Below are 26,152 nucleotides of genomic sequence, written 5' to 3'. Positions count from 1 at the left end.
CAAAGGCATATTCAGCTCTTGGCACTCATTTAGAATATAGAGAGATTCCGGTTATCAAATCCCTTTCTGCCCAGACAGCTAGCTGAGGCAAGACTACAGTCAGAGTGTTGAAGGGGGAGAGGGGGAGATAAGCATGCGATTCTAGGATTCAGAGAAGAACCAGGGACAGAGGCTCTGCCTGAATGTTTCTACCTCTATTCCCTAACCTCGGGCCCCAAGCTGTAGCTGGTTTGGGGAGAATCCAGAAGCCCAGAGGCCATGAACTGGCCCTCAAGAGGAAGCGCTGAAAACATAACCCTGAACTGTTCCACTGCTGAGAAATCTCAGGGCATGCAGGGTTGAGCCAAAAGGAGCTTCTGCCAAGAGCACTGTCATAGCAGCAGGATGCAGCCACCGGGAGTCCACTGAGGAGAGAATGGCTAAGCACATTTTACTCTAGAGATATCCATCCTCTTTGTAACCTAGCAGACTAGAGAAAATTGGAGATGATTGATCAGCTGCAATTCTCCTCCCTGATAAAAGACAATGACAATTATCTGCTGAATAAGTGAGCAAGGCCAGGGAAAGGAAGATCACATATATAATGGCTCCTTTGCAATTCTGCTCATATTCCAATATCTTTAGAGGGTAGCAAAAAAAAAAAAAAAAAAAATAGGCAGAGGCTACAAATACCTAAGGCAGACATGGCTCACAGCTCACCAAATTTTCATTTTCTTCTTGTCCTTGGCCCATAAACAAACTAAATATCTTCGCTCTCTTGCATTGGTTCTCACTAGAATAATCGCAACAGAATATGGATGGAAGGGAAATATGTCAATTCAGGGCCAAGGTATTATGGGAAGCAGATGTGCTTTCTCCATACTCTTTCCCATTTGTATTCAGCCAGTGGGGAATGGCAAAGCCCTGGAGGATGGCAGAGCCATGATATGGAAGAAGTGCTGGTTCTTGAATTACCACACGGAGAAAGCCGGGTGCTGACCAGAAATACTGACCTTGGACTGTTTGAATGAACAAGAAATAGATTTTGTTGTATGGAGCCACTATGCAATCTGGGTCTGTTTGTTACAACAGCCTGGCTCATCTTAACCTAATACATGGCCCAAAATGCATCCCCCAGACTTACGACAAGAGATGATTGAGCAAAGTTCAGGAGGAAGACAAGATCCCTGGGTGAGGAAGGCCCAGCCTCTATGATTACAATTAACAAGATCACACATGCTATGGAAGAGAGTCATCATTGAAAACATTTTCTGAAGTAATCTCTCCCCTTCCCAGGAGTGACTTACAGACTTCTGGCTGGTGTCACTGGAGTGCTGGGAGAGTGCAATGAACATCTAAGAGTGGGTGTGATGAAATTTACCAAAGCATAATTGCTCAAGGATGAGCTGGAAAACTGGTGTCTAAGTCTACAAACCTGCGATTCAGACCCAAGAGTTTAAATGGAGAGCAAAAACATGGGGAATGTTAGCAGGGCCAAACCTAAATCTTGCTGCCCACCTCACTGCCTCTAGCTTCTTGTTTATATGGTGGAGAAAAGAGGATATTATATCAGAAAAATTCATGCTAGCTCTATCTCAACTTCCAGTCCCTTACTGTAAATTAGGTAGAGGTGTCAAATTCCTTTAAGTATCCAAAATGATCAAATTCTACCTGTAAAACCCAGAAAGTAATTTGCCTTGGGTTTTGGAACATGGTGTCAAGAGATGGGCTTCTGGGAATTAGCAAAGCTATAATGACAAAATTATTATAATATCACTGAAGGGTTGTTCCCAACTTTGGATTCCCAAGATCATAATAAATCCTTAAAGTATGAATGGAGATGGGGGGCTAATGAACTATTTTCAGAATTTTAGAAAGCTCTAATAGAATCAATATATTTATCAGAGATCATGTTGCAGTGACTATTTAAAGCACTTAGGTTCTTTGACTTGACCAGAAATATATCATCTAGCATGACAGCAATGCTTATTATCTTATGTTGATCAGAAACTCTGATCAACCATTTTAGATGTGTTAAATTAAAATATGCTAGAAAACATTAATTATTATTACACTAAACCTTTTGTAGCATGGTACATATTATTAAAAGACTAATAACAAAAAGGCCTTTTGTTGAGAAAAAGGTTAATCAGATTCAAAAGCCAGGATAGGATTAAGGCATTCAGCCCTTTAGACCCAAAGGAAATAAACGAATTTCTTCAGTCTACCCTGCACACCTCAATATATCTGTATTTTTTTATTGGCCTTCTAAGAAAATTTGTAAAAAAAACCTACCAAGGTGTAGATATCAGGAGGGAAGGGGGGAGGGGGGTCAGGGAAAGAGAAAGATAGATAGATCTATATCATCTCTACCTATGATTATATATACCCATGTAATAATAGGAGATAGAACTGTTATAGGTGTGCTGTTCTCCCACTGTGGGAATAAATGAAGACCACACAATGGAGAACAATTAGGCTATTTCTTCAGACCATGCTACATAGCAAAGAATTCAGCCACCATCACTCACATTTGGCAGAGACTCAAAGGCAGGCAGAGGAATGGAAAGCTTTACAGTAGAAAAGGGGAGGATTTCAGGTCTGTTCTGATTGGAGGTTGTTAATATAAGGAAGGTGGAGGTGGACTCACTAGATGCAGGGCATCCTGTGTGATGGGTCTGGGAAGCATATTTGGCTTTCTCTTGTTGGTCCTCCTGAATTGGAAGCAGGCAGTGGAGGGACAAAAATTAGGGATGTTGGCAGTCACTGACTAAGTCCTAAATTTTCTGGAACGACTGCCGCAGAGACTGACTGCAGTTTGGCTTCTTGCACTGGTTGCTGCAGAGGCTGAAGATCAGAGATGTATTATCATATGTGATCTGGTCATTGTTTATTTGTATGTAATCACCCTTTTCCCTCTGACACACATTCTATGACCCAGGTTTAGGCCAGGGCTTTCACTTTTTTCTCCACTTTCTACCAACTCCTATTTCTTTTTTTTTTTCTTTATTGAGGGATAATTGGCATATGATAAATTATACTTATTTAAATGTTACAATTAGGTAAGTTTTTTTTATTACGTTATGTTAATCACCATACATTACATCATTAGTTTTTGATGTAGTGTTCCATGATTCATTGTTTGCATAGAACACCCAGTGCTCCATGCAGTACGTGCCCTCTTTAATACCCATCACCAGGCTAACCCATCCCCCCACCCCCTCCACTCTAGAGCCCTCCGTTTCTTTCTCAGAGTCCATAGCCTCTCATGGTTTGTCTCCCCCTCCGATTCCCCCCCCTTCATGTTTCCCTTCCTGCTATCTTCTTCTTCTTCTTCTTCTTTTTTTTTTTTTTAACATATAAAGTATTATTTGTTTCAGAGGTACAGGTCTGTGATTCAACAGTCTTACACAATTCACAGCGCTCACAAACTCCTATTTCTACCGACTCCCCATTTTTTGCCATCAGCCTTTTAAATGCAATTCCCCCAACCTGGATAGTCCTGTACCTTTAACTGATATTAAACACTATCCTCACCCCCATGGGCAGCTTAAGCCCCATTGCCAGTCATTAAGTTTTCTTGGCTAATGTTTGCTTTCTTGCTAATGTTTGCTAAAATTTTACTTTTCTCTATATTCCTGCTGCATTTAGAATTTGTGCCACATCATTAAACACTTGATTATAAAATGTTTTTAATTGATTTTCATTAATTTGTGCATATTAATCTTATCTCCCCAACCAGATTATAAATTGAAGGCTGGTATCACAGCTTATACGTTCTCTTTTACTTTATGATACTTTGCAGTGTTACATGTCGTAAATACTCGGAAGATAGCTGTTAATTAAATACAATCTATATATACTATTCAATCGAAGGGATAAAAGAAAGTGACTTGTCATTCTATCTATTACAATTCCAGGTGCTAATTTCAGCCTCAATCACCCCAATTTTCTTAGAACCAGGGGATACTGTACACTAAAGTTCAAGGAACATTTTCTAGCATCAAGTGAAAAGAAGGAAAGACTCTAGTGATTTTTTTCAACTTCTAAACCCTGTATAGCAGTGAACCTTCCAAACAATTCATGAGATATATATTGGATTTTTCAACAAGAATGATATAGGGTGCTAGGGAGGCAAGAAAAAATAAAAGTCATTTGGCTCCCTGAACACGTAGTAGAAGAAATGAGAACTCATGTGACAAGCTTTATGAGTATGGATATTTTTCTAATGAGAGTTCTCTACCTATTTCTGAGAGCACTTCAGATAAATTAAGAATAGCAGCTAGGAAAGAATCAAAGAGGAGAAGCTGTAAATATTTTTTTGTCCAAAACCAAAGAAAGGATATATATGCTCCATGTTTGGTGTCTGGACAATCCAGCTGTGTCTATGCATGAGACTATTCACTAAGGCAGTCTTTCTAGCTGGGGGGAGCACCAGTGATGTGCTGGAGTGGCTCATATCAGCTCATGAGAGCCAATTGTGGGATTTTTCAGAAATTTTGCTAGCCAGTTAAATCATTGATAGCCTAGACTCAGCCATGTTGGGAATACACTACAGAAATTAGCAAACTGTACAAATCAGGGTTTTTCTTTTTCCAGCACACTAGTGGCAGAGAGCAGGGTCATCCATCTCCCTTTCCAGAGAGCACCATCAGGGAGGTGGGGGAAAAGGGGTGACCTGACAAATTCTGCATTTTCTACCTTCCACGAAGAGTCCCCTAGAGTCAAAAGTATACAATGTTAGAGCTAGATGAGATCTTAGAAGAACTGAAGTCTGGAAATGAGAGGTAGATTGCCCAAGATCATGTAGCTGGCCGGATTAAATAGAAAGTCTGAAGAATCACCCAGTTTTTTTACCCTCACCCATTACTTTCTGGAAATGAATATAGTGTCTGATTATTCAGGATGGTATATTTTCCTCCCTCCTTCCTCTCACATCAAGGAAAGCTCCCGCTGGTAAGACCAGATCACTCTCTTGTGTCAGAGCCCAGCTCATAAAATGCTATTAAGTGAATTACTGATGACCTAATTCCCAGCTGCAGGACACATTCCATTAGAGGCAGGCTGGCTGCCAAGTAGTGTCAGCAATGGCTGGATGGCAGGAGTGATTGAAACCATCCTGCCTTGGGTGGCTGGGCCTCGGAGAGTGCAGTTCATGTTGGGGAGGGGGTGCTCCTATTCCCCAGCATTAGTCCTAGGTCTCTTTCTGGGAACTGAATTCATCGGCTTCAAAGAGAACTTTCTTGAAATAACAAGGCTCACTATTACAGAGGCAACTAAAGGTAGTGCTTCCTTCCCCATCATACATGTTGAGAACATCACAAGATTTAAGTGCTATCATCCATAGCACCAAGTTCTGTAATTTTTTTTTTTCTGTCCACATCATTATTTCCTTCTTGTTTGTCTTTATTGTCAGGCTGTCCATCCTCCTATTTCTATACGTTTCATTTTCATAAAGCACAGTGAGTTCCTAGTTGGTGATATGGTGGAGAAGAGTAGGAATAATATGGTCTATTTATTTTTAATTGACTTCAGTACTCCACAAATAAGGACTGGGAAAGTATTTGAGGGAAAAAATATATCATAAATCAAAATTAGATAAGTCCCATGTGGGTCATTTTTTTAATTTTAATTTTATTATGTTATGTTAGTCACCATACAATACATCATTAGTTTTTGATGTGGTGATCCACAATCCATTGTTTTCGTATAACACCCAGTGCTCCATGCAGTACGTGCCCTCCTTAATACCCATCCCTGGGCTAACCAGTCCCCCATGTGGGTCATTTTATAGCTGCTACTTTCTGCTCACAGAATGGGTACAAAGGTTAAATAACATAAAGCACTTTGTAAGCTGTAATGCAAAAATCTAAACGCAAAAATGTTGTTAGAAGTTCAAGGAAAAATGGGAAAGTATTTAAATTTCAAAGAAATTTTGGATTCAGTCAGCCTTTACAAGTGTCAGAAAGGATGTAGCAGTACTAACAGCAGACCCAGAGTCAAGACACCTGGGTGCTAATGTCGGCTTCATCTCTAATCAACTCCGATATTAGACAAGTCACTCATCTCCTCCTGACTCCTGTTTTCCCACCTGTGAAATAGAAAACCAGACTGGAAATCACCAGATCTTTTGCAGCTCTGAAATTTCTATCTTTACATCAAGATGAGAATAAAGTGGAAGAGCCTAATTTGCTCATTAAGTGCTTAAGACATCCTGTTCTATTTAGTCTTTTCCCTTCATCTCTTGTTTTTCTTCTTTTCCATCTTCTTCATCTTTCTAGTTTTTATGTCTCATTTTCTTCTTTATGATTTTATTTTGTCTCCACTGTCTCTGCTTCCAGCTAATTAGTGGTGTCAACTGGGCACTTCCTAAATTACCAAGCTCTTTTCTAGGAACTGTCAGACCATATTGACTACCACTACCAGTACGTTTGACTGTGTTTGGATAAATGAGGTGCCCATGTGTGTGGGGGTGTTTATTTGAAGTTGAGAAGCCAGAAGGTTTTATTCAATTATCCAGAAGCTTGGCAGAATGGCCTTAAAGTAAACTAGGAGTCCAGAGATTCTGAGGCAAACCATGTCCCTGAGAATGAAAAATTAATAAGAATGAAATTAAGTAGATTCTTGGCATTCTGTGCTTTTATATTTTTTCATCTAAAAATTACTAATATTCTACTATATTGCCAAAACTCCAGCGAGATGTTTTTATTATAGATATGTTCCTTCACCAACTGAGAGCAAGACCTAGAAAACAAGCCCTTAGTAACCAACATCTCAATGACACAGAAACTATGACTAGTTTGAGCACATATGGTTTGATTTCTCTCTTGCTTCTAAGAAATAACTGCCCCTTTTTAATCCCTTTACCTCCTGATATCTTCCATGCAAAGACTTAAAGCCACCAATTAGCCTTTGGCTTCCTTGTCCTTTAATTTACTCCTGAATTTTTCCTAATTTTGGAATGAAAACTACAAGGCTCATGACTGTACAATAAGCACTCCACTCAGGCCATAAGTGATAGGTATTTCAAAAATTTCTCCAGCATTTGTGATGCTGTCACTCATCTCTTCATTGTTACATTCCAGGAGTCTGAAAAGGAGCCCCGACTGGCACCAACACCTGCTGCATTTCAGTCCCATCTCAACTAGACAAGTTTCTCAATGCCCTTCAAGCTCATATAGTTCTTACTCAGCCTGAACCCATACACTTTTTCAAGCATTCTTTCTCACAATTCTAGCCTCTGGGTCTATTTTAAAATGAAACCATTAAACCTTGAACTTCTAATACCAAAATATTGTGGTTTAGTGAGTGGTAAAAATGGAATAGAGGCCAAGCAAAGCTAAGACCAATACAAAGTCCCTTATAAATTGCAGCAATAGAAATAACTCATCAGAGAGGGGAAAAAAATGGAAAGCCAGTTCACCATGCCACTTGACAGACCGTTTTACTGAATTGGCATTCTATATCAGGCCATTTGTAAAACTTCTTTTTCTATTGTTCTGTTTCTATTATAAAAGGCTAGACCTCAGAGGGATCTCATACAAACTATTCTTTTCTTTCCTGTATTATAATTAATTTCACCTTTCTTGGATTTCCCATGGTATTGATTACCTGCTGCTTGTCACCATTGGTCATTTGTGAATGTATCTGCCTCCCCAGTCAGAGCATATGCACCTTGAAGGCAAAGAGAATTTCACTCCTTTTGCACACACTTGGCTCATAGTAGATCTCAGAAAGTGTTTATTAAATTGAACTGGTTTCTCTTTGTAAGAGCAGCAGGCACTCTGATGGCTTATAATGGCTTTTTCTTTTTTCAAAGACTTCCTTTTTTGGAGCACACTCCATGTGACCCACAGTTATCTAGGGCAGTAAGTAATGTTCAAGTGATTATAGCAGAAAGCTGAGATTCCACCAGCGCTCTGGGAGTTGCAGCCAGAGATTTTAAAGAAGCCGCATAGTCCTTTCATAGAGGTTTCTGCCATCGATCCCCTCTGAGGATTCATCACTCAGCCACATTTAACATTCACTAGGTCAGACCTTTATTAAAGCTGACATCATCTGAACCCTCGTGCAATTCAATCTTAGCATAGATTCTGCCCAACTACCACCTCCTCCTCCCCTTCCTCCCCCAACCTTTTGCTCGGGATTCAGCCAATAAATAGCAGGTAATCCAGAGCCCAAAGCTTTCATTTAGTGACATTATGGGGGGAAAGGTGGAGAGTGAAAGAGGTGCGGCCCCTCCTACACCAGCAGCCAACCTACAAGACTTGAGACTCTGGGACCAGTGAAGTCTCTCTTGCTTCCTGGAAATGAAACTGAGCAGAGTTATCAGCTGGGAGTCCCCCTACAAGGAAAACGGGTTCGCAGTTGTCTGCGTAATTCTGTCCCTTACAAATTTCTGAAATCAGAAATGAGTCTTTAGAAGATATTCTTATGCTTGAAATAAGCACCCTTCTTTCCTCCTGGTGCCTTCTTTTTGATTTCTGAGAGCGCCAGGTGACTGCGTCCCGGGATTTTTCTATTCCCGTTTGAGTCCTTGAACACTCACAGGCTCACCTCCACCGTCCTCGCTACTCCGGCTTCCTCCCCTCCTCGTTTACTATCCCTTCCCCCACTTTCCCTCATTTAAATACAAATGCTCGGGTTTCCCGCAGCCCGGGAGTAGACCAGACTTCACGTCACGTAGGGTCTCCATGGAAACAAGGAGGGCGTCGTGGTCTCCTGCAGCCCCAGTACCCGATTCCGGGCAGAGGCGTGGCAGGGTCTGGGTGTGCTATGAGGGGACCTTGAAAGTATGAATGTGAACCTGATGAGGAATAAACTGCATTCAGACAGAGAATGTGTAAAATGAGGTAGCAAGGGAATCTCTCCCACTTCTTCAGGGAAAGGAAATAACCATCATGACAGGTGTTCACAAAGAGACTGGAGCGGACATCCAAGAAAACTGGATTGGGTCTGAGAAGATCTGGAAGTAACAGAGTTGGGGACAGCTGCAACAGGGTAATCTGTGACAGTCCAAGAGTGGATCTGATGATATGTATTCTTATTTTTTTTTAAGGTTTTATTTCTTTATGAGAGAGAAAGAGAGAACACAAACAGGGAGGAGGGGCAGAGGGAGAGGGAGATGCAGACACACACCCCCACCCCCCCAAACCCCCCACCCCTGCTGAGCAGGGAGCCCTATGCTGGACTTGATCCCAGGACCCCAGGATCAAGGCAGACGCTTAACTGACTATGCCACCCAGGTGCCCCCAATGATGTGTATTCTTAGAGAAGTGGTTGGAATGATGCACAAGAGATGGTGGTGGATAGTTATTCTGTCCATAGCTTCACATCTCATATAAAGTCTTAGAGAAAACTGGACCTTCAGAGTAGTTGTATCTTGCTGGATTTCTATTTCCTTTCTTCTTGTTTGATATAACACATCCCGATTCTCCTTTGGTTCTTTTCCTTATCATATTAAGGATCACTGTACTACAGCTGACCCTTAAACATGGGTTTGAACTGTGTGGGTACACTTACACATGGGTTTTTACAGTACAGCACTGTAATTTATTTTCTCTTCCTTATTGTAAGAATACAGTATATAATGCATATGCTAAATATGTGTCAATTGACCATTTACGCTATTGGTAAGGCTTCTGTTCAATAGTAGGCTATAAGTAGTTAAGTTATACTTATATATGGGGGAGTCAAAAGTTATATGCAGAGTTTTGACTGTGCAGGGGGCAGTGCCCTAACCCTCAAGTCATTCAAGGATCAGCTGTAGTTTTCTATGTGCTGTAATGAATCACGACAAATTTGTTGGCTTAAAACAACATAAATTCATTAGCTTAACAGTTCTGGACTTCAGAAGTCTCATGGGACTAAAACCAAGATGTTGGTAGTGCTTCGTTCCTTCTGGAGGCTCTAAAGGGAGAATCAGTTCCTGCTTTGTCCAGCTCTTAGAAGCTGCCCTCATTCCTTGGCTCAAAGCCCTGTTTCCTCATCAAAACCAGGAACAGCATCACTCCCACCTGAGTGGTCGTAACTCCTCTGGCCCTGACCCTTCTGCCTCCTTCTTTTAACCCTTGTGATTACATGAGGGCCACTTGGATAAGTCAGGATAATCTCTTGTCTCAAGATCCTTAATTTAATTACACCTGCAAAGTCCCTTTTACTATATAAGGTAATATATTCACAGGTCTGGGGGATTAGGATGTGAATGTCTTTTTTGGGGGGGAGAGAACAATATTGTGCTTACTACAAACCGCATGTCTTTTCTATCATAAAAATGATGATATTTTTTCAACCTTTTGTCCTCTTAAATTATCACCCAATTTGTCTGTGTCCTATAACAGCCAAGTTTTTGTTTTGTTTTGTTTTTTTACAAAAATTAGCCCAACTCACTATCTCTGTTTCCTCCCCTACTATTTACTTAGCCCTCCACTACAAAAGGCTTCTGTTCTCTTCGTGATACAAAAACTGCCCCATCTAAGTTCAAAATTACCTTCAAATTGCCGCTTTCATTTGATATTTACCAGTCTTAATTCTACTTGTCAGCAGCCTTTGACTTTGTTGAACATTTTCTTCTTTGTGAAACTCTGTCTACCCTTGGGTTTTGAGACAGCACGCCTCCTTTTTCCTCCTTTCTCTTCCTGACTCTCTGACTTCCTCTACTCAGTCCTTTTTGTGGACTTCTCATCATCTGACTGTCCTTAAACCCTAGAATGTTTTCCAGAGTCTTGCTATTCAAAATGTGGTCTGCAAACCTGCAGAATCAATATCACCTCGCAGCTTGTTCAAAATGATGAATATCGGGCTCACCCCACTCTTACTGAATCAAAACCGAAGATCCCCACGTGACTACACAACACTAAAACTTGAGAAACACCAGTCTAGAATTTTGTATTTAATCCCTTAATATACTGCCTGGAAGATCTGATGAACGACTTAGTTTCTAGCCACAAGTTCCAAATTTACATCATCAGCATAAATCACTCTTCGTATATGGAGCTATCCATCAGATATCTTTCTCTAGATGTTCCACGGGCACTGCAAACTCACCCCATTCACAAGGAACTCATCATCTCCAACCCCCATGTTCCCTGTTTCGGTGAACAAATTCTTCACCCAAGTACCCAAGCCAGAACATAAACCTCATCATTTCCTCATCTCCACATTCACACTGTCCTCTTGTCACGTCACTTCTCGGAAATATCTTCTCACATCTCCAAGTCCGACCACTGGTACATGTCACAATCGTATCATCCGTTATTTCTTAGCTAGCGTCCCTGTCGGCAATCATAGCAGAGTACCAGAGCCCATGTACCATGACTGCCCACTCCCAGTGTTTGAAGGCTTTCTGAAACACACACACACACACACACACACACACACACACACGACTTGATCAAAGCAGTATCTTGTTTTAACTCCCCTCCCCCATCATATGCAGAATAATATCTTAATTCTTTAGCACAATGACATAGGTCCTCTTAATTTGGCCTTTTTCTTTCTCACCAGCGCCCCCTACCCACGCACGGATTCTTCACCATACACATCATTTGCGCCACATACCTTCATGCTTCTTTAGCTTGTGTAATCCCTGCTGCTTACACACTCACCCCAACATTTCACAATTGAGAAATTCATACTAAATCCTTTGAAACTGAGCTGAGCCACCATTAACTTCTTCCCTGACTCTAGTCTCTTCTCACCCCCAGCAGAAATGGGGTATTTGCTCCTTTATACATACTTATGCTTCTTTATACATACATATATATATATATACACTTCTTATCTGGTGATTATAACACTTATCACAATGTTTTGAAACTGTAACTGCTTGTTTATATTGAAAACTTCCTGAGATGGTGTCTTTTCTCTCATTACCTATCTCCATATCCTTACCAGTTAGCATGCTCCTTAGCACATCTTAGGCATTCAATAAATGTTTAATAAATTAATGAATCAAATAGACAGTGGAATAGTTGATCAACTGATCAAACAGCAGCCCCCAGGCCTCAGATTACAGTGGCATGAAAATAGGGATGCCTGGACACACTCAGCCCACTCAGTGCTCCACCAGCAACTTTAATTGGAAGGAATCCTCAAGGCAGTGCTTTTATTAGTGTCCAGATACTCAAATAAACACCATGGTGTAATAATACTTTCTCTGGTTTTTAGATTATCTCCTAAATTAGCTGGCAGGCTAAAAGACTTAAATATAAATCTGACTGCTGCAACATGATTAGAATTCAGCTGCTTGGCTTTACATGGAAAAATGATTGTTTGAAATATAAGAGTGTGGTTGATTAATAGTTACATATTTTTAAGAAATTGGTGGGTTTCTTCTATTTGGGCGTCCTAGCCACTGGATGTCTTGTCACATTCAGTAGGAATGTGCTGCTTGCTGCATAAATAGAGCCCATCACTATGGCTATCTGTCTGGAGCAGGCGTACACCCCTAGTCCACGAAGCCACCATAGTATCTGCCGGGACTTACTAAGAAAGGGATCCTTCCTCCCGCAGTTGGACAAGGAAGGTCATGGTTTCTGTGGGGAGCTTCAGGCTGCCATGGCAACTCCCAGTCTCTTCTCCACATTCTATTTGTGCTACTTTACTAGGGGAGGTGGAAAGCTGTAATCTTTTCTCCTTTTCTCTCCCCCCGCCTCCCTTTTCTTCTCCACTGGGTCTAGGATGGACAGAGGTTAGCATTAAATCCTGCTTATGATTTTCTACACCTTGTGAGACATGTGCAAGCCCTACTGATAGAGACAAAAAACACCGGGGTTCTACTTCTTTCTCTGGAACTACACCATTAACTCTTAATCAAAACAACATACAGTCCTAGCCAGGCCTCCTCTATTCTCCATAAAGTCAAAATGCAGAGTGGGAGGAAAGGGAGTCAAGGTAAGGTAGCGAGAAACTAACTGGGCAAAAACCAGCTACAAAGATGAGCTGATGGTATGCATGATCCATTTCAATTCAGAATTGCTGGAGTTGTAGAAGGTCCTAGGGCACGGGTTCTTAAACATGTCTGCACACTACACACATGCAGGGGGCTTTTAGAGACATAGAGGCCCTGCCACAGACTGAACTAGAACCAAACAAGGATGACTGTGTGGTCAGCCTCAGGGAAAACCAGAGGAGAACATTAAAATAAGAAGCCTGAAACAAAATTTTATGAGGGATGAAAACCAAATCAAGGACTTTTTATAGGAGCAAAAGGCTGGTAGGAAAAGCTAAAGTAGGGTATCAGGACAGAGAAAAAAGGAATGGATGGTTGCATCAATCCAGTAAAATCCAGGTCTAAAAGCCAGAAGTAAAATAAAAGTAGATGAGGCCCCCAAATCAGGTAAGGATATAAATATTGGTATTTTACCTACCCCTTGCCTCAGTCCTTAGGCTTGGTTGCCCCCCCGCCTTTGGACTGGGTACCTTTCTCTGCTTCTGCGGAGTTTTAAATTGTATTCTACCATTTACTACTTTCTGAACTATAATTTGCCTGTTTACATGTTTAAATCCCAAAAGCTTAGTACTTCCTTGCAAAGAATTGGTGTTCAAAATATTTTTTTGAATGAGGTACTCAAGAACCAATGTTTATAGCGCTATAATTGTCAGGGTTAGGCAGTCAAAAGCATTCACTGAGGACACATTCCCAACCCTGTCCCTGATAAGTAGAGATGAGATGCCTCCATACATTCTTTTTTTTTCTATGTTGAAATGGTTATTTTATTTTATTTTATTTTATTTTATTTTATTTTATTATGTTATGTTAACCACCATACATTACATCATTAGTTTTTGATGTAGTGTTCCATGATTCATTGTTTGCGTGTAACACCCAGTGCTTCATTCAGTACGTGCCCACCTTAATACCCATCACCGGGCTAACCCATCCCCCCACCCGCCTCCATACATTCTTAATAAAACCAATGCATCTACTTCTGGGGGACATCAACTAAAACTGGGTTGCTGTTTTGGAGGCCCGAAGTCAATATTGGCTTTCTTCCATTCGTCGAGAGGCTCAGTAGTAACTAGAGTATAAATGGGTTGATAATTCTGTAACAAAAATACATAATTCTTTCCCCAGTTTTCAATTCATTCAGTCCCTTAACTGACCTTTTACAAAAGTGAGGAATTACATTAAATTTTTGGGGATACAATGATAATGTGTTTGTGTGTGTTGTGGGTGTATTGTGTGTGTGTGTTTTTTTTAAAGGATTTTATTTATTTGAGAGAGAAAGAGAGCAGGAGAGTGAGAGCACAAGGAGGGGGTCCAGGACAGAGCGGGAGGGAGAAGCAGGCTCCCCGCTGAGCAGTACCTGAGCCAAGGGTGGATGCTTAACTGACTGAGCCACCCAGACACCAGATGGGTATATTGTTTCAACACCATTTTTAAAGGAAATGGGAACTTACGTAATACATAAAAACATGTATACTTACAGATATTAATTTATGATAAATTACATATCATAATTTAAATTTTAATTATATAGAAGGTGGTATATATCAAGAACTGTGAAGGGCCCACGATTTTGCCCAACTTGAAAGCTAAAAAATTACCTGCCATAGTTTTACGGATGTTGGCAGAAGACATGAGACTTCTGGGTGAGAGATAAAAGATTTTATTCTCACAGCACATCAGTCGGAATGAGATTCATGTTTGTGCCAGTTCCCTTGCCCTCTTAAGACTCCCAACGGTGACACAGGTAGGCATAGAAGAATGCTGTGAAGTGACAGTTGGTGTTTTTTGTTTGTTTGTTTTGTTTTGTTTTTCACAGCTGAGGAACCCTGAGCTTAGGCAACTCCAATCTTTTATAGTGGGCTACAAGCAAACCCATCCAACATTTACCCTGGAGGAAGACATTATCTTTATAAACCTACACTCTTCTCTGGAGCAAGACACTATCTTGATTTTCCAAGGCCGTTTGCTATATACATCCTTGAAAAGATAGTCTAGAACAAAAAGTTGTCAGTGCTTCTGCTCACAGAATGTGCAGAAACATAAAGGATTTGTGGAGGAGTGTCTCCTAACAGTATAACGGTATAGGTGAGTGTGAAGATGGATATATAAGGAGGAGGGAGATAGAAAGGAGGAGTAAATTGACAAAAGTAGACGCCAAAAAGTAAAGCTGGCACTGCTTGGATAAGAAATCCTAGGTCTAATTAAGAACAGAGGCTAGAGAAAAGCATGTAGAAAGGTTGACATACACTTGAATCATGGAGAGAGAATAACTCAAAAGATTTGAGTGAGAAATAGGGACTCTAAGAAGCTTCTTAGGGAATAGGTCATTGGAAAGACCATCTTCAGGTTGCAGTGCCAGCTTGAAAGGACCATGTTTCTTCCAAAATCATGTTGCTAAGAAACAGTACCTAGCAAATCTGGGAGTAAAATAGGCTAAAGATAAAAAAGAAAAGCCAAGTTTTCTCTGTAGCTATTACAAAGATACACATTAAAGCTACCCCCACTCTACTTGTAATGCTTTGACTTACCATAGATGCAAGTGGTGGATGTTTACCAGTGTCCGACTTTTTGAAGTCTCAAGCTGGTTCCTCTTAATCCTACCCGGTTTGAGGATCTGGTATCTTTCCCCTCTCCCTTATCATAGCTCCACCATTTCAGGGGCTAATGAGTGGCTGAGGTTATTGAAAGGGGAAGGGGTTTGGCACATTTAGGGTCGTTACTTACAGCTATAACAAACAACCCAAAAACCTTATAGGGGTTTATCCCAATAAATGTCATCTCTCATTCACAAAATCCATACCTAATGTTCCTTAACAGGTGGTATATTAATTAGCTTTCCTGTATCCACAAACAACCCCAAAATCTCAGTGGCTTACAACAGGCAACATTATATGTTGGTGGCTGCAGGTTGGCTACAGATTCTGTGTCTCTCTTTAAATCCATCTGGCTCTGCTCCCTATGTCTTTTTATTCCCCAATCCAAGCTAAAGAAGAAATCTCTGTGTGGTATGTACCATTTTCATGGCAGGAGGCAGAAGCAGAGAAAAAAAAATCTGGCAGAATCTCATAGTGCTTCCTAAAGCTTCTGGAAGGTGGTAGCATAAATCATGTATGCGCTCATTCCTTTACCTCAAGTTTAATCACACAGCTGAGCTTAACAGCAATAGGTGGGATTCTTATAGGGAAGTGAATATATCTGTGAACAATAATATAATTAACGATGAGTAGTTTTCTTGGGAAATTTTTCTTCAAACTGTCCCTAGGGATCTTTCCTCCGTGTTGTGTTAGCACCATTGTTTGGGGTGTCTGTGAGATGGAAAGGAAAGTAGCTGGCAGGAAACCTGCTAGAAAGCAATATTTAAGAGGTGTGTGTATGGAGGAAGGGAGGTTTCTAAACCAAAAACAGGTTCAAAAAAAGATATCCAGGGAGGGAAGAGGTATAGGTCAAAGGCATGGCTTAGCGTGTGCTAACTGTGACCATGGTGCCCTGTGGGTTGGGTCATTCAGGACACTCAGAGAAATCTTCCTGAAAATGGGGCGGGGAAGAGTCACCAACAGTTTGTTTTTCTGTCCCTAGCAGTTGATTGTCTGCCCCAGGCAAGGATGAGTAGGCAGAATCCCTTTCTTCTGCCCCAGCCACCAGCGGGGAACGCTTGGCTGGCTGTGTGTCTGAAGCCCAGCGCTTTGGTTCCCTCAGTGACTGGGGCAGGTCCACAGATTTCCTTCACTCTGTAATCATGAGTAGTTCTTAAATGAACTTTTATCTTTGTATTTACTACATGGCCTGAGTGCACAGGGGAAGTAGAAAAGAAAGGAAATGCAGTAAGGGAATTAGCCACAGGATCATCTTTGTTGAAGAAAGAACTTCCTCTTTATCTTTGGGTAGAGACAACAGAAAATTTCAGACGGAGAGCAAGTAATGAGCAGAATGCATGTGGGGGAACCATCAGACTTTAGAGATTACTCTCGCCCTTGCCTGGAGTCCTACTTCCCCATTTATCACTCAGGTAAGTAAGGGGGCTGTGTAGCTAGAGTAAGATTCAAATATGCAACAGGACATTGAGAAAATCCTTTGCTCACCAGCATCCCTGTTTTATGTGTCCCCTAGTCCCTCTCCAACTTCTAAACCCCCATGACTACAGTGCAGATATGCAGAGATTCATTATTTGTCTATTTATTTGTTTAATAACCTCACTTCAACATCCAGCTTTAAATTGAGAGTTGAAAGCTGTTTAAATTGCCCCATTATTCTAGTTAAATCCCAGAGCTTTCGGGAACTATGGGGAAGGCTGCATGCACTTGAACCTGGCACTTTAGTTGAAATTACATGTCTGCATCAATGGCAAAAAGAATGCCACAATGCCTAAAAGCATTGCTCATCATGTCCCTTCACTTCTTTATACCTTCTCTCCAAAAACTTGCTCTGTTGATTCCTTGGCTATTTAAATATCATTACTATTCAAGCCACATGTGAGTTTTTGACGTTCTGAATGACAGTTTGCTTGCAAACCCCATAAGGGAGGGAGATGTGAAGATGCTCCTCAGGGTGACAGTACATGGGAGGACATGGTTTGTGAGACACTATGAGTCATTTTTGTAAAAGGTTTGGAAGCAGCAGCTACATCTCTACTGCAAGGGATAAACTTCCATGCCTCAGGGGATTTATAGAATGACATCCAACATCCAAATGGCTCATGAGGAATGAGTGTTGTGTTTGGTAGGCCGCCTTAGAAGTAGATCATATAAGGACCCAGACCTTACCCGTTTGGGGGCACCATCCTCCTCTAGAGGCTCAGATTCCTCTCCACACAGGTTGTGAGCGAGGAAAGACCCAGCGATGGATTACAACGTGGGCCCGGGAAAATGGCATCAACCACTTCTGCCCGTATTCCTTTGGCCAGAACTCAGTACACGACCCCACCTACCCAATGGTAGTGGTGGTGGTGGGGTGTTGGGTAATGTAATGCAGCGGAATGCTTAGAAAGGACAGGAATTTAGTGAACAACCAGTCAGTGTTTGTAATGGGCTAGTCCTAAAATTAAGACTGCAACAAAGCGTTCTCACTTTGGATCCTCAGTATTCACAAATTATTGACAAATTGTTTCTTTCCTTCTGTCTTTCTGGGTGATGCTACTGCCCGAGAATCTTCTGCAGTGCGTAGAAATTGCAAGGGGCAGGCCTCCTTCCCACCCATTCACCTCTCTGTCAGCCCTCCAGCCCACATGATAAAGATATTGCTGGTGGCAGTGCAGTGTTGTGAAGGGTGGGTGGGGAGCTGTTATAAAATACTGCATGCTACACTGATTTTTTAGCATTACCACTGTCTACTTTTCCAGCTTCTTCCACATCCACAGTATTTTAGAGTTAATTTCTTCCTGTTTTCTTAGACTATGGCCTGAGCTTTTTTTAAACACTAGTGCCCACCCTCAAAGTTTCCTGCCACTCATCCTATGGGCTTGACTGCATGCCAATTGAGGATATGAAACAGACTTAAAAATAGTACTTCTGTCCCCACCCATAAGTTTCAAAAGAATAGGTATAGGGATATTCTTATGTGAGATAAAATTGGTGCCTATCCTCTGCCCTCAGCTTCCTCTTCATTTCTAATTGCTTCCTTCCTCCCACTGTTTTCCAGACTATCTGAATTGTATCAGTCCAAGGCATATGGGAAAGTGGGTACCACCGGATGGCTATTGTCAGTTAGGAAATAGCTACCATCCAAATACTGTTTGCTAATGATCATATTTAATGTGATAAAATGGATGTGAATATTAAGTTTGAACCATCTCGGCACCATCTCAGATTTAAAAAAAAAAACAGACATGAGAACTGACAGCTTTGCATAAACCTCTTTCTTTCTATTTTCTGTAATTCTGACATATTCACATTACGCTAAATAAGAGTGAACACCACCATCCGCCCACTCACCAGGCGTTCACTTTATATATAGCTATAGATATTCAATGCAAAACAAAGCAAAAAAGGATTCATGTAACATAGATTTGTACTGGGGTTTTGAGCAGAGCAGAGGCTAACATTTTTATATTTAATTTTCAGTCCTGGCCTTGGTTCTACAATATGTTCTTGGTTAAGGCACTATACATCCTTGTCCTTCAGCTTCTTGTTTATTCATGCATTCACTCATGCATTCAGTATTTTTTATGTACTCTCTGAATACCTGGAACTATGCTAGGTTCTGGGGATACAGAGTAGAATGATGTATTTGTTGCATAAGGGGTTCAAAGTCTCATGGTTGCTATTATAGAAGTATATAATAATAAATCTTATATCTGGGGGAGGAGAGAGTGAGAAAAGGCTCTATAGCCCTGGATGGTTCTTGAAAGATGAGGTATTATCCACATGGAAGACTTTACCTTAGGTACCCTTATACGGAGCACTGACCATGGGCCAGCACTGTCTGGGGGAACCACGAATATGATGGGAGCTAAGGCTACAGAAATTGTTAGGGTTTAGATTTAGAAGGGCTTCTATCGCATGCATGGATTTGGGCCTTCTGGTCTGAAGACTTTGTGAGTAGAGAGTCACAAGATCAGTGCCTCAGAACTACTCTCCTACTCACCACGATGGTGGGGAACACAAAAGGATTACAGGGTTTGAGAGGTTATGCCACTATTTGGCAACACTTTTATTTATTTGCTCTCAGGTCCTTAGCTTCATACATGAGGTATTTCTGGGCCTTTTTCAAATGGTCGGGGTCATTCAGATCTATTTGTGTTCTCACCCTGAACACATTCCACATTTCAGTCATGGTGAGAGAAAACATTGCTTTTGGCTTATAACTGCACTCTCCATTTCTTACCACTCCCCGGGTCTTGGGAAGTCCCTGAAATCAAAGCTCATGGAGCTTAATTTGAAGGTTCTGAGAGGTTCGACTCTTAAAAGGAGGTAAGGTATCACAGCATATGCCTTGGATTTTCTGTAGGCGTCAAAGCTCAGAATGTGAACAGAAAGACATGGAAGCTCCTTAAGTTTGTGTTCTTCCAAGAGTGTGGGCCTAGCATTTTGAACAGGTTATATTTGGTTCCAGTTCACAGTGAGACTCCCTGCTTACTTTCCAGGTCTGGCCACAACTCACTGACCCCAACCACTGACCACTGAAACTCTTATTTCAAAAAAATTCTGGTCTAACAGTCACCTACTTCTGGCCCCAGTCCCCCCACCCTGACCAATGTTTATCAGAGTTGGGGAGAGGATTCTGTTTTTATCAGGCTTAGTTAAAATGGAAAGTTCACTGAGAAACGCCAGTCCACACTGATCTCAAGTGTATCTAATTAACACCACCCATGTTTAAAGCTCCTTCGCAGGTGTTCTCTGAACCAGGCCTCTAGCATCAGAGAACCCCTCTTGCTAACCTCAGAGAACTTCAAGAGGGTGACTGGCCCAGCTCTCCAGTTCTCTTCTTGTCCAAAGACTTGCTCAAGAAGGCTTAGGCATTCAGAACAAAGATTAAAGTGTTAATCAGTTTGGGGATGCCAGTGAGCTCAACACAGGGTCAAGATGGGAGCCTCTGAGACATCCCACTTGCCTGCAGCATTTCCTGGGGTCATGAATTGGGTGTTTTTGAAGAATCATAGTGGTGTTCCCTGTTTAGGGTTCACATGCTTCCTTACTAGCACTAGACTAGCACTAGAAAAGCGCTCCCCACCCCCAAACCTGTGTCAATAATAATTTCCTTTAGATACAAGAGAAAAATTTCCTTAAGAGTGGTGGGTACATGTTCCTTCTAATTGAAAATAGGACCCATCCCCCCAACTCTATTTGTGTATTTGTTATGTCATCCAATGGATCCAGAGCTCTCCCTTTAGAAATGAGGTGATTCTTTTTTTTTTTTAAAGAAATCTAGATCAAGAAGGATAGATTTGTGGATCACGTTTCATGGCCCTCTTGGGGAAAACAATGAGGGTCAACAGACTGGAGCATCTTAAAAAATAACATCAGAATCGCTACCCTGCTGGTGTATTAGCCATGAAAAAACTTTCATCTTCCGTGGTTCTCATTCAGCTCTTCTGATGCCTTCTATCTTAATCACGGATTACAGGTCACTCTGCCATGCCAAACACTTCGGAAGGGTTTCTTTCTGACTTCCTAAATCACTCTGTTGGTGATAGAGGGCCATCTAGAATTAAATAAAAGTGATGTGGGGAAAAATGCTTGGGTCTACTCTGTGTGTGCCATTATGTCTGTGATGTAACCTAAGCTGCGGCCAGACTCACATCTTAACACCATCACAAATGGCGCCACCTGTGACGACATTATCCTGCCCCTCCTGATCCAGCTCAGACTACTCACAGCCGCCCCCATGCTAAAGCTCCTGGCAACCTCCCAGACTGGTGTCCTGTGGGCTGCTCTTCGAGTTACAGCTGTCCTCGAAATTTGCAAAAAGTTCTTGATGCAGGGCACCTGGGTGGCTCAGTCAGTTAAGCGTGTGCCTTCAGCTCAGGTCATGATCCCAGGGTCCTGGGATTGAGCCCCGCATCGGGCTCCCTGCTCAGCCAGGTGTCTTCTTCTCCCTCTCCCTCTGCCCCTCCTCTCAGCTTGTATTCATGCTCTCTCTCTCTCTCTCTCTCAATCAATCAATCAATCAATCAATCTTTTTTTAAAAAAAGTTCTTGGTGCAAATGAAGAGATGGATCTACTCTTTTAAAGACCAGACAACTGAAGAGCTCAGGTCCCAGATGTAGGCAACCTGAAAGTCCCTCTCGCAGGAAGACAGCAACTAACTGCAAAGAATTCTAACTCAAGTTTCTTGGGCCCTTCCATGGTGCACTTCATAGGGCAACCAGTAACCTCAAGGCCCTTTTATCTCTTGATACCAATATTTACCCTTTTGTCTCAATAAACGATTACTCAACACCCACTATATGGCAGACATTATTTGAAGTCAGTGGTTCGCAAACTTTAGTTTGCACCAGAATTGCCTGAAGGCTTTGTAAAACACATTGCCAATATCCCGTGGCCAGAATTTCTAATTCATATCTGGGGTAGGACCCGACTTGTACTTCTGAGAAGTTTCCAGATGGTAATTATGCTACCAGTCCATGGACTACACCTTGAGAACCTCTATACTACTCACTAGGAAAAAGAAAAAGACAAACACACAAAAATCTGTATTCTCCTGAAAATTATATTATTTTCTTTTCTATCACAATAGCAACCTGGATGGCCCATTAAAACTAGAGTTCAGTAGTTCAAACTATTAGCATGAGGAAAGCTGCCTTCTCTCTTCCTCAGTGCAGGATGGACTGTATCTTCAAAAAAAACCATAATTGCTTGATCTCCATTCCCTGGAAGATGAAATCATCTCACCTCTCCCACAGAATGAGGCAAATCATTCTTTAAAATGGTCATAAAGAATAAGACAAAAGAAGTTTAACCTTCATTTTAAAGCAGGTAAACACTCATTTCCTTCCACAAGGCTTTTGGGAAGAATTCTTTTATAAAGGATGTATTGGAAGAAGCAAGCTTGAATGTAAGAAAGCAAGTTAGAAGACGATTATAGTAAGCTTGGCTGGAGATAGGTAACGGGGTGGCCCATGAGAGAAGTTGCACAGGTCGAAGTAACTGCACCTAAACACTCACCTAGAGTGTAAAGTAAGAGTGAGAGTGATGTCAAGAGTGATTCCTAGATCTGTCTTGCAAGTCATTCACTAATTACTGAAATTCATCAAACTTGAAAGAAAACAAGATTGGGGAAAAGAAAGCTCAATATTGAGGTTCCCTAGCTACCAAGACGGCAAAGTTCTATTAGACAGTTTTATCTAAGGAAGTAGAGCTCGGGGTGAGCGCTAGGCTGGAGATGAACATCTCTGAGCTGCAGCTTATATACAGCAGCCCCAGAATATGGCAGTGGGGGAGACACCAGATTACAAAGCTAAGGTCACAAATTACGACGCATCAACACTAAATGAGTAGACAAAAGAAACCTACAGAGAAGACTGACAGAGATTATCAAAAAAGGAGAGCAAGAAGAGAACAATATTTCAGAAGCCAAAGGAGAGCTCCTTTTAAGAGAGAAGTGCACATTATGTCTACTGCCATAGAGAAGCCTAACAGGTTGAAGATTGAAAAGTGTTCATTTGAGTGGGCAGTTAGGTCATCAGGAAGCCTTGTTGAAGTGTGAGGGACAGACGTTTAATTTCAGTAGGGCAAAAGTGAGAGGAACTGAGACAGGAAGGGAGGTAAGTATACAATATGCTTTTGAGTAGCTTGGCTGTGAAAAACATAGAGGGTGTAATTTTTAGAGAAAAGGATTTTTTTTCACGAGAGACTGTAACATCTATAAATTAAGGGGAAGAATCCAGGTGAAGAAGACGAAAGTTTGAAAAACAGGCAGGGAAAAAGAGAGAGACCAAGAGAATGAGAATGGCCAAGAACAAAAACAAACATGTAAATTCTCTTTGAGACTAGACCATGAATTAGTAATGACATTATTTTTCTCAACAGCATTCGACAGTCCAAGTGAGGAATGGTCAAGGAGGCATGAAGGATGACTTAGTGGGTGATCTGCAGCATCAGAATGACAACAGGGTTACAAAATCAAGGGTGATGAAAAAAAAAAAGCCCAACTGTTGGACTATGCAATCTAGTATACTTATGGAAGTAGAGGAAACTATGAATGGAATGATGGACTCAGAGAAAAGGCAGGGTTCAAAGTGTTGGAGAGTGAGAGCTAAGAACGTAAGAGAGAGGAGAAATAATGTTCAGTAGCTGGTGTACTTATTATTTTATATTCATATAACACTGTGATCTAAGTGTTGTTTAATATTAATTTATTGAATCCATATGACAACCCAATGAACCACTGTTATGGTTATAACCCCCAGTTTATAAATGTGAAAATCTGAGTCACAAAGAAATTTACTTGCCTAAGAGCACACAGATACTAAATGGTAGAGCTCAAATTTAAACCCAGGCAATTTGGCTATAGAAGTTGAACTGGTAATACTTCATGCTGCCTCTCCTTGCTGTTTTAGATTTCAGAGTTGCTTTAGGCCAATAGCTGTCAATCTTGACTGCACCTTAGATTTAGTGAGTCTACACTCAAAACTCAGAATCTCTGGGAGTGGAATCAAGGGATCAATGTATTATAAAGCTCCCCAGGGGATTGCAACATGCAGGCAATGCTGAGAACCACCAATCTTAGACCTAAATAAAGAAGCAGCACAAGTTAATATGATTATATTGATGGACAAATCAAAGTGGAGGAAACCAGAGTCAAAACACAACCAAGAAAATGCTACTACCCAGGGTGGGATCTAGTAGAATTCAGAACCTCTAAGGACAATTAGATAGTATACAGATTAAGAATGGGGAGAAAGGCAAAAATCAAGATGATAATCTCTCTAGAGAATAATGATGAAAATTAATGCCTAACTTCTAACCCCTGCCCCTGAGTATAGTAGAAGCATTTATCCTTAGGTTGAACACTACATGAAACAACTGAATGATTTCATGGGAAAAGCAAAGCTCTTATGTGTGAGTGCCACAGCCCAAAGTACAGATCTTTTCAATTTGGTACTAGGGCAAGACATAGCTGTCTGCTAGTTCCACTTGTGCAACCTAAAATGAAGTCTGCCAACCAAAAAACTCACACAACTACCTAGAAAGACCCTTAGAAGAAACAATTCTAAATAGTTATGTAAGAAACCCATGCCAGCTGACCTCTTATGTATATTAATATTCAACTACAGATGACCAAATCATTTGTTTCATTTCAACTAAGATAGTAATAACTATAGAACACATGATTTTATACACCACAAAAGAAAAAAAGTACTGCCAGCTAAACTGTGATGTAGTATTAATTCTAAGATGCATCCTGATTTCAGAGAGATAAAAATCTGCAAAAAAAAAGAATAACCTTCTTAGAATTGATTATATTCAAAATTTGAGGAAAACTAGTAGCACACACACATACACACACAAAAAGAATCAACAATAAACCAAACCACTGACCTCAAAATGAACAGGAATAATTCAGAACTTGAAAATATTTTATTTACTATTCTCAGAGAGATTTAAGAAGATATTCCATAAAATAAAAATAGACTACTGTATCAAAATTATAAAAATCTGAGTATAAGAAAGAATTTGGAAATTTAGCATGTGATCAACAATTTTTTTTAGAAGATCAATAAAAGGGCTATAATAAACACTTGAAATTTCCTGGAATGTAAAGCAACATATACAAAGATAGAAAATTTAATAGAAAAGTTGAAAGTCACAAACAATGAATTATGGAACACTACATCAAAAACTAATGATGTACTGTATGGTGATTAACATAACAATAAAAAATTTTTTAAAAAGGTGAAAGTTAGGAAATCATTGTAGGATATCTAACTCATATCTAATGCATGTTCTCCAAAGAAGGAACAGAGAAAATGGAAGGGAGGAATAAATTTTAAAATAATAGAATAAATTGTTTAGAACTGAAGCAGGATCCAAGTCTTCAGATTCAGGGCTGCTAGAATGACAAGCAGGGTGAAAGAAAATTTAAACTTCAAAAATAGAGGAAAAAATTTCTAAATGCTTTCAAGAGAAAAAGGGTGTGTGTGTTATTAACAAAAGAGTAATGAACAGATTGCCACCAGACCTCTAATCAGTATCATTAGCTACCAAAGGCAATGCAGCAAATGCCTTTTCTTTCTCCTCTCTCTCTCTTTCTCTGTCTCTGTCTCTGTCTCTCTCTCTCTCACACACACACACACACACACACACACACACACACACACATACACATGTCATATAAACATAGAATACTATACTCAGAGTATCAGAAAAGCATGAGGGCAAAGTCACAATATTTTAGGCATACAATTACTCATTATCTTTTATCCACTATTTCTGAAAGATTCTTCTTTTGGAAGTACTACAGCAAACCGAAAGAGAATTCAAAAAGCGATACATGGGCTTCTACAGCCATGGGGTTAAACCAAGGATGTAAGACATAAAAATCCCAGCATGGCTACTGAGAATAAGGCTGAAAGTAACTGAGCCAAATAAGAACAAGTAATTAAGGAATCCTGAAAAAAATCCTGAAAATTTTTTTTTCTTTTGTGGTATATAAAATCATGTGTTCTATAATCCTGAAAAAAATCCTGTTACAGAAAATGAATTTCCTATAACAAATAATATAATTAGGAAATTTAGGGATAGAGTAAAATTATATGATTCTTTTAACAACAATTAAATATTTAAA

Source organism: Eumetopias jubatus, unplaced genomic scaffold (genome assembly GCF_037043125.1).
Source record: "Eumetopias jubatus isolate StellerSeaLion01/CBP00866 unplaced genomic scaffold, mEumJub1_p1.0 scaffold_1, whole genome shotgun sequence".
Taxonomy (NCBI): Eukaryota; Metazoa; Chordata; class Mammalia; order Carnivora; family Otariidae; genus Eumetopias; species Eumetopias jubatus.
This window is presented reverse-complemented; position numbering follows the sequence as displayed.